Here is a 15,481-nt window from a genome sequence, read left to right as displayed (position 1 = left end):
ATGGAGGCCGTGTTCGCCTCCGACAACAATGGTGATCCGTGGACGAGGAGGCGCTGCACCGACACTGAGATGACTCCCATGGCAATGGAGCAAGGCATCCTTAGGAACACCGTCGCGGCGTTGGTGGCCATGAGGGAGCTCCGCACCGGGAGCTCCACATACGGGCACTTCTCGATGCCACCCTTGGCAAAGGAGACGGAGCATGGCCTGCTGCTATCCATCCAGGTTGCCGATCTCGTTCAATCTGAGGCACTTGGTATTGTCCGGGTGGTTTGACAGATTAGATGAGTGTAATTGTAGCTATAGGTTTGGAGAGTAGGGCGTTTCGGTGCTCAGGCTCATCTGCACCCGGTTAGAAAACAAATCGTAAAAAATTCAAAACAAATTGAAAAAATTCCAAATTTTTTTGTGTGGTAGAAAATTTGATGCGTGAGACCCGCTCCAAATTTCAAGTCATTTGGACATCTGAGCAGCTCTCAGCACAAAAGACAAATCGGGTCAAAACAATACATGAACAGTAAACATTTTTACAGATCCCCAATTTGTCTTTTTTTGCTGAGAGCTGATCATATATCCAAACTACTTGAAATTTGGAGTGGGTCTCACGCAACAAATTTTCTACAACACAAAAAATTTGGAATTTTTGAATTTTTCTAGTATTTATTTTGATTTTTTTCGTCAGCGCGGGTGCAAATGAGCTCGGGTGCAGAGATGGATTTTAGTAGGTTTGGATGGCTACTTACTGGGGTCAGATTATATGATACGAGTAACGCATATTGTGAATTTTTTAATTATTTATTTAGAAAATCCGCCAATATATTTGATAATTTTAAAGGAAAACAGTAGCATGTATAAAGCAAAGACAACAAGACACAAAACAACCAACCAAAAATAAAATTACATAGAAAACGCTCACCTTTTGCCTTCAATTGTATACTGCCCACCGAAGCTTAAAAATTTCACTACAATGGTGGTAAGCGAAAGGGGAACATGCAAGCGCCCTCGCGATATAAGGAATTGAAGACCGTAATAGCCACTCGCCACTAGAAACGATATCAGGACTTGAAGACCGTGAAAAGGTTTGAAGTTGAAATAATGTAGAAAAATTGAGTTGTGTGTGAAAAGTGGCGGTTTCCCATTCGAAACCCTGATACTTCGCTGCAGAGTGTTCTGATACTTCGCCGCCGAGTGTTCCATTTGAAAAAATGAGTTGTGTGTGAAGTGCATCAAGTTTTTTTCGTAAAGTTGTCACATTTTTGCAATAACCTACAGGGGTCCTATGAAGACATCATGCCAAGTTTCATCAATTTCAAGCTCGTTTGCACGTTATTTGGAACTGAAGAGCATTTTGCCTTTTTTTAAATTGCTGAAAAATCAGTTAATGCTTTGAAAAAAATAGCACACCAACTCAAAAAGTATCCAAATTTGAGCATGGGACTTCCAAAGGTGTGTACTAAACAATAAAAAGGTTTGAAGTTGAAATGTACCCTAAAAACAACCAAAACAATAAGGTCACTTCAAAATTGAAAAACATAGCACTTCCATGCCATAGCCCCACACACGATGTTCTGTCAAGGAGGTGGAAGCAGGAATCAGAATATAGGAATGTTCTTCTGACCTGTAACTAAATTCATTTTTTTGTCGGTGTAGTGTCCCCTATATTTGGGATTCTACTAGAGATGCTCTAAGAGCACAATTTTTGTGCTTTGGTAAGTGTCCGGATGAGTATGAAAATGATATTGTACACGAAATGGAGGCATTCACTAGCGGGCAGAAGGCGCGGCAGCACACCGCGCCCGTTGCTAAGCCCTTGCTAATGTGTTTTTTTTTGTTGAGAGCGAGCTGGTTTCAAAGTGGTTCCTTTATAATTCTGTTTGTTGACAAAGAATTGTTAGACTTTAGTATTGTTTATTAGTTATTTCAAAAAAATTGGTCTTCCTATGTTGTTCTGGTTTATTGCTTTTTAAAAGACTATAGTAATTAAAAGTAGATTTAAAAATTCAAACTATTTTATGCTGATTAATTTGTGAATATAAGTTAGGTTTTATATGGTAGAGCTGCAAAATATATAAGATGGGCTGTTGGTCATTTTTCTATATTACTTTTTGCGTATAGGAAATTAGTGGGTGGGCCGAGGGAGCCAAGGAACTTGATAGTTCTATTTCTGCAGATATGTTGCAAGTGATCCCTCAAAGTCAAAAACAAAGGATAGGAAATAGTTGTCATGCAGCAGCATAATAAAAACAAAGTGTTAATATTGAGTTAGATCAGTTTTTCATTGGCATATTAAACAGAAACATAATCACAAAAAGTTTGAGAAATAACCTTGACACACACAAAAAAGCAAATTGAATTTTCTGAGTACCAGCGACCTGTATGGAATTTCAGCTGACTGTTTCCAAAAAATGAAAAGACCCACCTGGAAACTAAACACCATACACCTTTCAATAAAATATAGAAACATCAATTAATGACCACATGAAAGAACAATTTGAAAGAAAAGGAACAGTTTGAGAACAAACACGATCTTGGCTGAGTTTTGGCCAAATATTATAAATGTGTCAACGTGATTACAGTTGGAAGATTATGTCATAGATTAATAAGGAGCATCAGTGAGGAATCGTACCTCTAGTTGTAATTGCGGTTGGTACGCAGAGTGTACTCACCGTCGCCGCCTACGTTTGCTATCTTGACCAAGTTGACAAGTTTGCCATTTGGTCTCTAAATAACCCTAGCCAATCCTGCACGGACGAACCTGGCAGTGCTCCAAAACAGTTCAGAAGCTGGATTATGTTTATTTATATAACTAGCAAAGAGCCCCTCGCTGATGCGTGGGCTAGTATTCAATAATTATAAATTAAACATTTTTCATTTATATTGGTTTGTCCTCATGGTGGTGGTTGAAAATGTGATTTCACCCTTGTATATATCTTTTGGCAATTTTCATGATAAGACGAATTCTCTTTGAATCTTGTGGGAAATATCGGAAGCAAGCAGGCACCATTATTATTTGTTATTTTTAAGTGAAATTCTGCACTCCAAAACAATATTATTATACACATTACAAAAATAATTAATATTTATCTTCTTAACATAGTATGTTCTTCTTAGTCCACATGTCTAAGCCCTAACCAATCCACTCACTGTGTCAAATACAATTAGAAGTACATACATGCATCAAAGCAGAATACATGTGCATTTGAAATTGTATAATACAATACAAAAATTATCTAAATTTGCAAATATTGTTCACATAGTGAAAAGTTATTTACATGTGCAAATATTGTTCCGAGTTTCAAAAATGTTCAAATTTTCAAAAAAATTTCACTATTGTTAATATTTCAATATTTGTTCGCTATTTCAAACAGAAATTCATGTCTAAACATTTGTTTGATTTTCGAATTTTCTTCACATTTAAGTAAAATGTTCAAAAAATTCAGATTTTTTCATATATTTTGAAACATTGTTCTTATTTTTCATAATTTGTTCAAAATTCCAAAAAAACAATGGTTTTCAAACATTATTCCCCTGAAATTTTGAAAATTTTGTGAAAAAAGGATCGTCTCTTCTACTTACTACTTCAACTTAGCAGTGCTGTTTAGCCGCTGGCAGTCGCCAGCTCAACTGGCTAACAACACCTCAGATTTTTAGAGAGCTCCTATTGTACACCAGGGAGCATCCGATAGAGGAGATTTCGCTGAAGGATCACGGAAACAGGCCGCCCCATACCAAGGAGACGAGCGAACGTAAAAAAGCATTGCCAACAAAAGGAGCTACCGACTAAGTACTGCTAAATTGCAGTGCTAAAGTTAAACTACTATATACAGAAACATATATTTTTTAAAAAAATCCAACAATACTTGGAAACAACTGTGAACAAATTTTCTTCAAAATTTTGAATAATGTTTGAAAATCATGATTTTTTTATATTCAAACAAAGTTTTAAACCTGAATAATTATTGAAAATGTGAAAACAAATTGAAATTGTAATCATTCATCGAATATTTTAACATATGGACTTTCTAAATATACAATGAGCATTTTTGTGATATACGCTGAACCATTTTTAAATATACATTGAACATTCTGTGATATACACTGAACAATATTTAAATACACAGTAAACTATTTTTAATATATATTGATCATTTTTTAGTATAAGTTGAAACATTATCTTTGGTGCGAAACTTCCAATCTATTCATCTTCAATCATTTTGAATATACACTGAATGATAGATAAATGCACAGTGAATTATTTTTAAATATACGTTGAACCTTTTTGTGATATACACTGAACAATTTTTAAATATACATTCAACATTTTCGTGATATACATTGAACAATTTTTGAATTTATATTGAACATTTTTGTGATATACGCCGAACAAATTTTGAATTTCAAACAGTTTTGATAATGTGAACTAATTAAAAACAATTGAGGCTTTTTAATACATGAACAACTTGTTTCAAAAATGTAAACATTTTTAGAAAACTGTGAACAAATTTTGAAAACGGGAACTTTTTTTGGAACCCCGAAACATAGTTTAGATTTTGGAACAAAGATTTGAAAACAGAAAAAACAAAAATGGAAACGGAAAACAGAAAAGTAGTGACACCTACGCGGGCCGGCCCAACTTGAAGTGCCTTTAGAGAAGCTCCGGCGTTTTGACACTAACGAGCGTCAAATAGGATCGACCAGATTTTTATTGGTCGTGAAATATTCACATTTGTCTCGACGCCGGGGAATGGGCCGGCTCGTTTGTGCGGCTTTCAGGGAAAGTTCGACTATTGGATGCACACGGGGGCCAATAGGAGCTCTCAAGCAAGACACACATGTGTTTTTTGTGCCAGGCTGGGCTGGGCCGCACACAAGGATCCATCGAGTGGTTTCACAGTAGTTGGTAATAATATGCAGCCATGCAGGTCACTCTGTTCTTCTTCCCTCAAAAAACTACCTTTCACATGGTTCATAGTTGCAAGCGAGAGCTTCATCCACTGCCTTTTACATGGCACACTGCCGGCCGCCCTCCTCGTGATGCCTGTGCAGCTGACTCATACTTCAGTTTCAGATGTAAGCATACAAAGAATCTTTTGTAGTACTAGTTAGTACATTGTTTTGGTACCCTTGCAGCTAGCATGATGCATCAAAGCAAACATACCAACGTTCATCAGCCTGAGGGCAGATTGAGCCGACATGGCCTGCAATGCCGGTGCCTCTAATCCTTGATAAAATTGAGCAGCTGATTTAATTAGGCTCCACCTGCAAGATAAGTTAAATTAAGCCTGGTGGAGGATCAACTCGCAATCATGTCTTGTTTCCCACCCCCAACACCCATCACATGCATCATAAGGCCATGTCAGACGCCATGTTGGCGCAAAGAAAGACATCAGACACTAAGTCATTTTTTCTCCCGCACCAAGCTCGTAGGCTGTTTAATTACCGTTCAATTAGCGCCAGTATTTGCGTCTGCCATTAGCTCTGACATATTTTTTTATTTCAATAGCATTTACCTTTTCTTCTATACGCACCTAGTCAAGAGTCTGCCGTTGTGGTTGGCCTAAGAACTTAATTTCTAAGTCGATGAGCTCCACAGCACATGTATAAGGTTGGTCGTAGTTGGAGTATCATAACTAGCATCATGCATGTCAATTAGGCAATTTTGATGAAATGACGTAAAATTAAATGAACAAAAAAATGTTTGAGTATCATATTATGATACCATATCATAATAAATTCTATGCTATTATGTGTCATGCGTGGCAATACATAAGACTAACTATAAGTTCCCAATGTATTTTGTGTCAAATTTTTACCATAAATTTAATTAACAAAATATGAATGCATGTCATAAAAAATAATATCATTAAAAACTATGTTCACATACGAATCCAACGATATATTTTTTAGTGACATGCATGAACCTTCTTCAATAGGTGGTAAATTCTTAATATCTTCAACTTTAATATCTTTTTCTTTCATAGATTTCTTTGCCTCTTGCATATCTTCAGGGCTGAGAAATAAAATACATCTCTTCTTCCGAGTTGCCTTAGGAGGTGGTCCAGGAAGAGTCCAAACATTATCATTACTCAATATATTGTTCAATAGTGCTTGAGCTTGTTCGGCAGTTTATTCCCTGAAAACACAACCATCACAACTATCTAAGTGACCCCTAGAAGTATCGGTTAGTCCATTATAAAAGATATCAAATATTTCATATTTCTTGAGAGGATAATCAGGTAAAGCATTAAGTAATTGGAGAAGGATCCCCCAAGCTTGTGGGAGACTATTTTTTTCAATTTACACAAAGTTAAATATTTCCTGTAAAGCATCTTGTTTCTTATGAGTGGGAAAATATTTTTCAAAGAAGTCGTATATCATATCCTGGGGACTACACACACAACCAGGAGTAAGAGAATTAAACCATATCTTAGCATCACCTTTTAATGAGAAAGAAAACAACTTAAGAATATAGTAATAGCAATTTTTTTCCTCATGAGCAAATAGGGTGGCTATGTTATTCAATTTAGTAAGATGTGCCACAACAATTTCAGATTCATAACCATGGAAAGGATCAAATTCAGCCAAAGTAATTAACTCAGTATCGATAGAGAATTCATAATCCTTATATCAGTAACAAAGATATGTGAAGTAGCAAACTTAGGATCATATTGCATTCTAGCATTCCAAGATTTTTCTTTCAAGCAAGAAATTCACTAGCTACCTCTCCATTCATAACATAACCATCAGGTGTAACAGGAAGTTCATATCTTGGAGAGCTAGGTCTAACATGTGTTTCAAAGTTTTCAGTTTCAATAATTTCATCAGTTTCAAAAATATCATCAGTTCCAGCATTCTCAACATATTTAGCTCTAGCAATTTGTTCATCAAGAAATTCACCCACTGACACAGTATTATCAAGCAAAGTAGTAGTATCATCATAAGCATCATGCATAGTAGAAGTAGCATCATCAATTACTTGCGACATATCAGAATCAATAGCAGGTGTAGGTGTCACAATCTTACTCAAAACAGAAGGTGAATCAAGTGCAGAGCTAGATGGAAGTTCCTTACCTCCCCTCATTCTAGAGGGAAAAATCTTGGTTTTGGTATCTTTCAAATTCTTCATAGTGATCAACAGATATAAATCACAAGTGATTCAGAGAATAGAGCTATGCTCCACGGCAACGGGGCCAGAAAAAGCTCTTGATAACCCATAAGTATAGGGGATCGCAATAGTTTTTCAAGGTAAAGTATTCAACCCAAATTTATTAATTTGACACAAGGAGAGCCAAAGAATATTCACTTGTATTAGCAGTTGAGTTGTCAATTCAACCACAACTGAAAGACATAATATCTGCAGCAAAGTATTTAGTAGCAAAGTAGTATGGAAGTAATGGTAGCGATGGCAAAAGTAACAGTAGAAGTTTTCCAGTGATGATAACATTAGTGGCAATGAAAGTAACTTAGCAAAGATCAATATGTCAAAAGCTCCTAGGCGTTGGACCAGCAATGATAATTGTGCCGGATAATATTCATAATGTAGCAGTCATAACCTAGGGTGACACAGAACTAGCTCCAATTCATCAATATAATGTAGGCATGTATTCCGTATATAGTCATACGTGCTTATGGAAAAGAACTTGCATGACATCTTTTGTCCTATCCTCCCGTGGCAGCGGAGTCCTAATGGAAACTAAGGGATATTAAGGCCTCCTTTAATATTGAATCGGAACAAAGAATTAACACTTACTAAATACATGAACTCCTCAAACTACGGTAATCACCGGAAAGTATCCCAATTATTGTCACCTTGGGGTATGCGGATCATAACTCGTAATATGTGTCTACGACTTGCAATATAGGATCAAGAACAAAAATATATTCATGAAAACATAATATGTTTGGATCTGAAATCATGGCACTTGGGCTCTAATGACAAGCATTAAGCATAGAAAAATCATAGCAACATCAATCATAACATAGTGGATACTAGGGATCAAACCCTAACAAAACTAACTCGATTACATGATGAATTTCATCCAACCCAGCACCGACCAGCAAGCCTACGATGGAATTACTCACGCACGGCGGTGAGCATCATGAAATTGGTGATGGAGGAAGGTTGGTGATGATGATGGCGACGAATCCCCCTCTCCGGATCTCTGAACGGACTCCAGATCAGCCCTCTCGATGAAGAACAGGAGGCGGCTATGGCTCCGTGTCGTAAATGTGATGAATTCTTATCTCTTATTTTTTTTTCGCTAATAGGGTTATATAGAGTTGGAGTCAGGGTGGGAGGAGGTCCAGGGGTCTCACAAGCCCTCTAGGGGTGCCCCAGGGGTGGGGAGCGCCCCCCAGGCTTGTGGCCTCTGGATGGACCCCATCTAGTTAATTTTTGGGCCAGTATTTTTTTATATATTCAACAAAAATTCTCCATAAATTTTCAGGTAACTCCGAGAACTTTTATTTCTGCACAAAAATAACATCATGAAAATTCTGCTGAAAACAACGTCAGTCCGAATTAGTTCCATTCAAATCATGCAAATTATAGTGCAATAGAAGGGCAAAAGAATTTGAAGAAATAGATACGATGAAGACGTATCACACACGCACAACGTGGCCGAGGTGATCCCGAGAGATTCCTGTCGGCGCTGGCGGCCTTCTACGACCACTTCGAGCCAGGCGAGCCGGCACCCGGCGGCGTGCTCCTGATCACGTGCCCCAAGTTTGGAACCACGTGGCTAAAGGCCCTCGCCTTCGCCACTACACACCGCGCCGCTCACCCGCCGTCTTCGGCCAACCACCCGCTCCTTGATCACAACCTGGACGGTTGCGTCAGGTTCCTCGAAGGCATCTTCTTTAGCCACTCCAACAACGAGGCTCACGACGTCCTCACCGCGGCGTTCCCATCCCTGCGGTGCGTGCTCGCCACACACTAAGCTAACTCCCAACTGTCGGACCGCTTCACTAGCGGCTGCCGGATCGTGTACATCTGCCGGGAGCCCAAGGACGTGCTAGTGTCGTGGTACTGGTTCCTCAAGAAGGTAATCGCCTACAACGCCGTCGTCAACCCCCATCCTGACCCCGACCTCGACATCCCCGAGCTCTTCGAGTTGTTCCGCGAGGGCCGAAACAGATGCGGGCCGGTGTGGCGGCAGGCGGCCGAGTACTGGGAGGCTAGCAGGGAGAGCTCGGACAATGTGTTCTTCCTCGGGTACGAGGAGATGTTGTGTGATGCGTCGGGCAACGTCTGGAGGCTAGCTAAGATTCCTCGGGTGCCCATTCACGGCGGGGGAGGTGGACACCAGTGTGGTGGGCGCCATCCTGGAGCTGTGTAGCCTGGAGAAGCTGCAAAACCTGGAGGTGAACAGGAACGGCGCGCCAGGCATGACCATTGTCTCCAACGACGCCTTCTTCTGGAAGGACATGGTCAGTTACTGGCTCAGCCACATGACGCCGAAGATGGCATCGAGGCTGGATGGGATCGTCGATGACGCCCTACATGACATGGGCTTCTCGTTCGTCAACTCTGGCCACGTGAAAGAAAGCGGTGCATCGTAGACACTTTGCACCCATGATACGATTGTGATGCATGCGGATTGAATGAAGCACAACTTGCACAATTAATAGTGTACGTGCTTTTTTCTTAAAAAAGTTATAATGCGAGTTGAATCTGTTTGGGTTTAAAACAAGTTAAAAAAAAGGTTAATTCTATGTTTAGCTTCTCGTTTGCTTCAACACTCTTACTTATTAAAAAGTCTACAACCGAGCCCATACACCTGTGGGTTATCAGGATTTCACAATTTGTAGCCTTTAACACTAGGTTTGTAACCAAAAAAGATGCATTTAATAGCCTAGGCTCTAATTTTTTATTGTCAACATCAGCATAAGCAGTGCAACCAAAAGCTCATAATTATGAATAATCAGAAGGACAACCACCCATACCTCAATTAGTTTTCTTATTGATAACAATTGATGGTGACCAGTTAATAAGATAACAAACAGTGGAATCGACCTCCGCTCAAAAATGCATATGCAATCTTGTATTTGACAACATTTAGCGGGCCTTGGAGGTAATGGCCCCGTTCATATGTCAGCAACACCCATGGAGGAGTATAAGGAACCGTGTAGTGTTTGATAGGGCCTCCAAACTTGAAATGATCATCAAATTGATTAAAGAAAAAATCAATACCACTATCAGTACGAAGTATCTCTACCTTCTTTCCAGTTTGATATTCCGTCATAGCTTTCCACTCTTTAAATGCTGACAATTCATGATATTTATGCTTCAAAAAATAAGGCCATACTTTTCCCGAGTAATTATCAATAATTGTTAACATGTAACTAGATCCACCTATTGACTTTCTGCGACATGGTCGCCATAAATCAGAATGCACATAATCAAGAATAAGTTCAGTTATATGAATCGAAGTGTTGAATTTCACCCTGTTGTGCTTGCCGAAGATACAATGCTCGCAAAATTTCAATTTATTAGGTTCATATCAATCAAGAAGGCCTCTCTTATTCAACTCTGCCAAACATAGTTGACTCATATGCCAAATGTTAGCAACATCAGAAGTAGAATTATTTGAAAAAACCAGAGTAAATTTTCTTGAAACTGTAGAACCTCAAAGGTAATAAAAACCATTGGTCGAACTTAGGTCACCTTTCATAACAATGAGAGAATCATCGGTGACTTTCAAACTGCTATATCCACCTAAATACTTGTACCCTTGTGCATCAAGGGCACTTGCCGACATACGCTTACTCTTCATCTTAGGAATGTACTGAACACCTATAAAGGTTTTGATTGTACCATCAAACATGTTGATTTTAATGGAACATAAGCTTTCGATTGCATGGTGAATTATCGAAACCCAAAACGAAAACAACAACATTAACCAAATCAAAAGTAATAAACTAATGTCTATCTAGGAATATATGAATAGTACATGTATTGTCAAGCCCACTCATCATTGACCTCAGCATCAAAGCTATCGTCATGCACAACATTAGCATATTTTCGCCTTCTTTGTCACCTTTCGGTTAGTATGTGCATTTTCTATTTTCCTTGTTCTACAACTTGTAACATTTAGAAATAGCATGCCCATTGTTCTTGCAATATTTGCAAGGCTTGTACTTCCATCTTCACTGGGAATGATCCCTATAGACATTTAAATTTTTGCCTATGTTTGCATTATTGGAGTTCTTCTCCTTTATCCTTCCACGAACAGATAGTCCCTCAGATCGGGATACCATTAGTTTCATCTTCTCCATAGAGTGCAAAGCTTCCCAAACCTTATTAAGGGTGAGAGTTTCACGACTGCATCGTATTGTATCTCTAAAATTGGTGTAAGGACTTGAGTTATCACAAATAACATTAAACCTATATATTTTTCTTCATACTGAATATCCATTGCAGTCAAATCAGATGTAATCTCTTTCAGTTCCGAGATATGATTGAAAACATTACACCCCGCAGGTAACCTTTGTAGGAATTATTTTTGCTTCTTATGGAACTTGCTCTTAAGTTCTTTTCTCATGCAAATCTCTTTCAGCTTTAGCCATAGAGCATCGGTTATTTTCTGTGCCAAAACTTCCTCGAAAAAGTTATTCTGCAAATGGAGTTGAATTTGTGACAAAGCTTTACAGTCCTTTCTTTTCTCCTCCGTAGCCCAATACTCAACTCTCCTTTTCCAAAACCATCCAGTCCATCATCATAATTGGCTTGCGCCAACAACTGCCACATCTTGACATGCGATAGAGAATAACCTTTTGTCACGGTCCAATAACTAATCGGCATACTTCATAAAGGCCATAAGTCGATAATCTATGTACACAAAATAGAAAAAGATGAAGTAAAGTAAATCTTAATAAAATTAACTCGTGGAGCAAAGAACCAGATTAAATAGCACCTCATAAGAGCAAGTACAATAGTGGGCTATAAGCCTGCTTACATGGCAGTTTTGCCTATATGGAAAAGGGATTCAAGTAGAAATTGAAGGAGTGCCTCTTATGCAAGAGCCAGGCTATATTCATGCTCCTAGGTGGAGGTATCTAATGAGAGGAAAGAGATAGAGAGAAAGTGGAAAAAAGTTCTAAACTTATAGTCAACCCTATTGTATGAGTATTTATTAATGCTAACTCTTGATGATATGCCATGCTTATACACTGGTAGAAAAAGGGCCTATAGTCCCGGTTCGTAAGGGCCTTTAGTCCCGGTTCCTGAACCGGGACTAAAGTGTCGGTACTAATGCCCCGACCCTTTAGTCCCGGTTCAATCCAGAACCGGGACTGATGGGCCTCCACGTGGGCAGTGCGCAGAGCCCAGGCAGGAGACCTTTTGGTCCCGGTTGGTGGCACCAACCGGAACCAATAGGCATCCACGCGTCAGCATTTCTGTGCCTGGGGTTTTTGTTTTTTTTTGAAAGGGGGGGTTTGTAACATCCCAAATTTTCAATTTGGAATGTTATACACTAGATCATCATGCATATCATATTTTCTTGCATTTTGCCCGATCCTAGAAATTTCACGCAACTCAAGGACCCTCGGAGAGAGTTGGAGATTTCGTTATTTTCATATTTGAGAGTTCTCTCAAATTTTGGAAAAGAGGATCATTTGATTTATTTATTTCATCTTCAATTATTTTTCCAATATAAAAAATATAAGAGAGGGAATAATATGACTTTCCCAAATTTAGGAAAAATGAAGATTTAATGAATAAGTCAAATTTTGGATTTTTTTTCCGGAGTTTATTTGCATTTTATTTGGATAGGGAAAAATGCGCGTTTTCGAAAATTGCATTTTAGGTCCGGAGTAAAGTTCATTTTGTTCGGCTCATTTTTAGGAGTCGGGGAAAATTTACTTTAGGTTTTTCGGAGTTCATTTAGTTTCTTTTTCTTTTGTTTTCTGCGCGCGGAACCAGTTAAAAAAAAACCTCCCTCCAGGCCAGCCGGGCCAAAGGTCCAGCCAGCCGGCCACCGCCCCAGCCCCTGCGCGCGCGCGCCAGGCGCAGGCAGGCGCCAGCTGCCGCCGCCTCTTGCTTCTAGGCCGAATCCTAGTAGGATTCTTAGCCCCCTTTCCTTTGTTTCGTTTTTCTTTTCCTTTTCCTATTCTATTTCTTGTCCCCTACCCCAAGTAAACCCTCCCCTCCCCAATATAAATACCCCAACACCCCCCCCTCTAAACCCATCAAATCAAACCCCAAGCCCTCCACCGCACCCTACCCCGCGCCCTACACCCGCGCCGCGCCACCCCACACCCGCGCCGCCGCCCTTGTGCCCTACGCCGCCGCACCTTGCCCACGCCGCCGCCGCCCTACGCCACGCCGCCGGAGCCCCTCGCCGGAGGTTTCCCCGCGTCTCTTTTCCTCGGATCGTTTTCTTCTAATCGTTCCGATTCTTTTCTTCTCTTTTGATTCGTTTTCTAGATCGGTTTTTCGTTTCAGTTTTCTTCTCCGAAACCCTAGATCGGATTCGTTTTCTTTTCCGATTTAGTTGCCTTTGGACCGTTCGCCGGACCGTTCGTCCTAACGAACGTGATCACCGGATTCTTCTAGGTTAACGAACGTCCGTTCGTTTAACAGTTCTTCTTTTTCTTCTCGTCGGATTTATTCTGCGATCGCGATCTCAGATCCGATCTTCGTTCTAGTTTATCTTCTCGCTCGTTTATCGGAATCAGGTGATTCAAACGCCTGGAGTTTCGTTTCGAAACCGCCGTTCTGTCTAATCAACTTAAACAAGTTTTTGCCCCTGTAAAATTTGACCTAGTTTCAACTTGCTAGAACAGAGTTGTTTTCTTTTGCCATTTGTTTTCCGTTTCTTTGTTCGGTTCGTTCTTTCTTTGCAACCGGAGTTCTTAAGTTGAATTTTTTGGTTCGATCTCTTGTTCGAGTTTTGCCTGTGCATTAGATGAGTACTTATTGTGTGCTTGTTGTTTGTCTGCGATAGATCACCCGGATTGCGCCGCTTGTTACTTCGAATCCCTAGGACTCGCGGATCATCAGCAAGGCAAGTAACACTTTGATCATACCTTTTCTACAACCCATGTTTTATTGCATTAGATCAATCCTCACACATTGCATGATTAGGATCTAATTAAATTGTGGGATGGGAAGTAGATGAGGTAGTACCTATTACCTGTTTATTATGAAACCTTTGGGAGTTACTTCTACGTTTGCTTATTATGCCATGCTATGCTAGTAGACGTGGATTGGGTGAGTGATATCCATGACAGATGTGAGTATTGTTAATTAATGGTTTATCTAAGGTGGCAACTTAAACACACATCTGGGTGGATTGAGGCACCTGATGTCTATCAGGACTTGCCTGTTTTATTTTGGACCGCCACCCAGGCTCAAAGGGATCATAAGATAATTCATGCTAAAAACTTCCGTGTGCAGCCACATGCTACTATGGGCTCTGGCATAGTTGACTAAGTTGTGCGAACTCTTACGGGGTGGACTAGCAGATGTAGGGGTTATAGGTGGTACGTTCTACCCCACATGTAAGGTGCTAGCGCTTCTGAAAGACTGTGTCTCGGTCATCCGTCTTCTCAAACACCATGTAGTGCGAGAAACCAAACGGAGGCGATCAAGTCTTGTGGGGAAAAGTGCGCAAACCTCTGCAGAGTGTATAAACTAATCATGATTAGCCGTGTCCCCGGTTATGGACAACTTGAGTATCTAGTACTTGAATATCATGTGAATCTCAACATGTTACTTCTAATTAATATTGTTGGGTTTAATTGTTCACTTAATTGGGATCGGAATGCTGTCAACCATTCTCGATGTTTCACAACCACCATGATAGTTAAATAAATTTATTCCTTTGCAGTAGGGAAAAACTGGCTTTATGCAAAACTGTAACCATAGAGCTTTCGACCAGCCATATATGCATATAGTATAGCTGTATCATTCCATTACTCTCTATGTGTTACTTTGCCGGCATATTCCATGTGCTGACCCGTTTTCGGGCTGCAACTTTCATGTTGCAGACTTTTCAGACGACGAGTAAGGTGTTTTAGGTCGTGGTTCTATACTCAGTGATGCCGTTGGAGTTGATGGACCCATTTATCTTCCAAGTCTTCCGCTGTTATCGACACTAGATGGCCTTAAGCCATATTTATTGTAATAAGTTCTCTTTTGAGACAATGATGTAATAAGTGTGTGATTGCCACTCTACTATAAATCCTTCGATGTACTGTGTGGTGTCAGCATTACTGATCCAGGGATGACACCTGAGCACAGAGCACTTGATCCATTCGGGTCGGGTCGCTACAGAGAATGGTATCAGAGCACACGCTGACTGTAGGACACGACCACTAAGTTAAAGCCACAGATCACCATTCTCTTCTCATTTTCTAACTCCTCATCTTTTCTACTCTTTTAGGATGACGCACGCGAAGATTAAGTACGCTCAACCGGATGAAGGCACACCATTTGGATTGCACTTGAAGGAAGTCACCAAGTACCTGAACATTG

At 39.9% G+C, this 15,481-nt stretch overlaps 1 pseudogene; it reads left to right on the top strand.

Moving 5' to 3' along the window:
• On the top strand, positions 1-9,561 carry LOC147962536 (cytosolic sulfotransferase 8-like; annotated as a pseudogene).
• Positions 9,562-15,481: the final 5,920 nt, after the last annotated feature.

The sequence above is a fragment of the Triticum urartu genome, chromosome 7A (assembly GCF_056163025.1).
Source record: "Triticum urartu cultivar PI428250 chromosome 7A, HENAU_Tu73, whole genome shotgun sequence".
NCBI classification, from domain to species: Eukaryota; Viridiplantae; Streptophyta; class Magnoliopsida; order Poales; family Poaceae; genus Triticum; species Triticum urartu.
The sequence above is the reverse complement of the archived record's forward strand: the minus strand, read 5'-3'. Positions and strand labels throughout refer to the sequence as shown.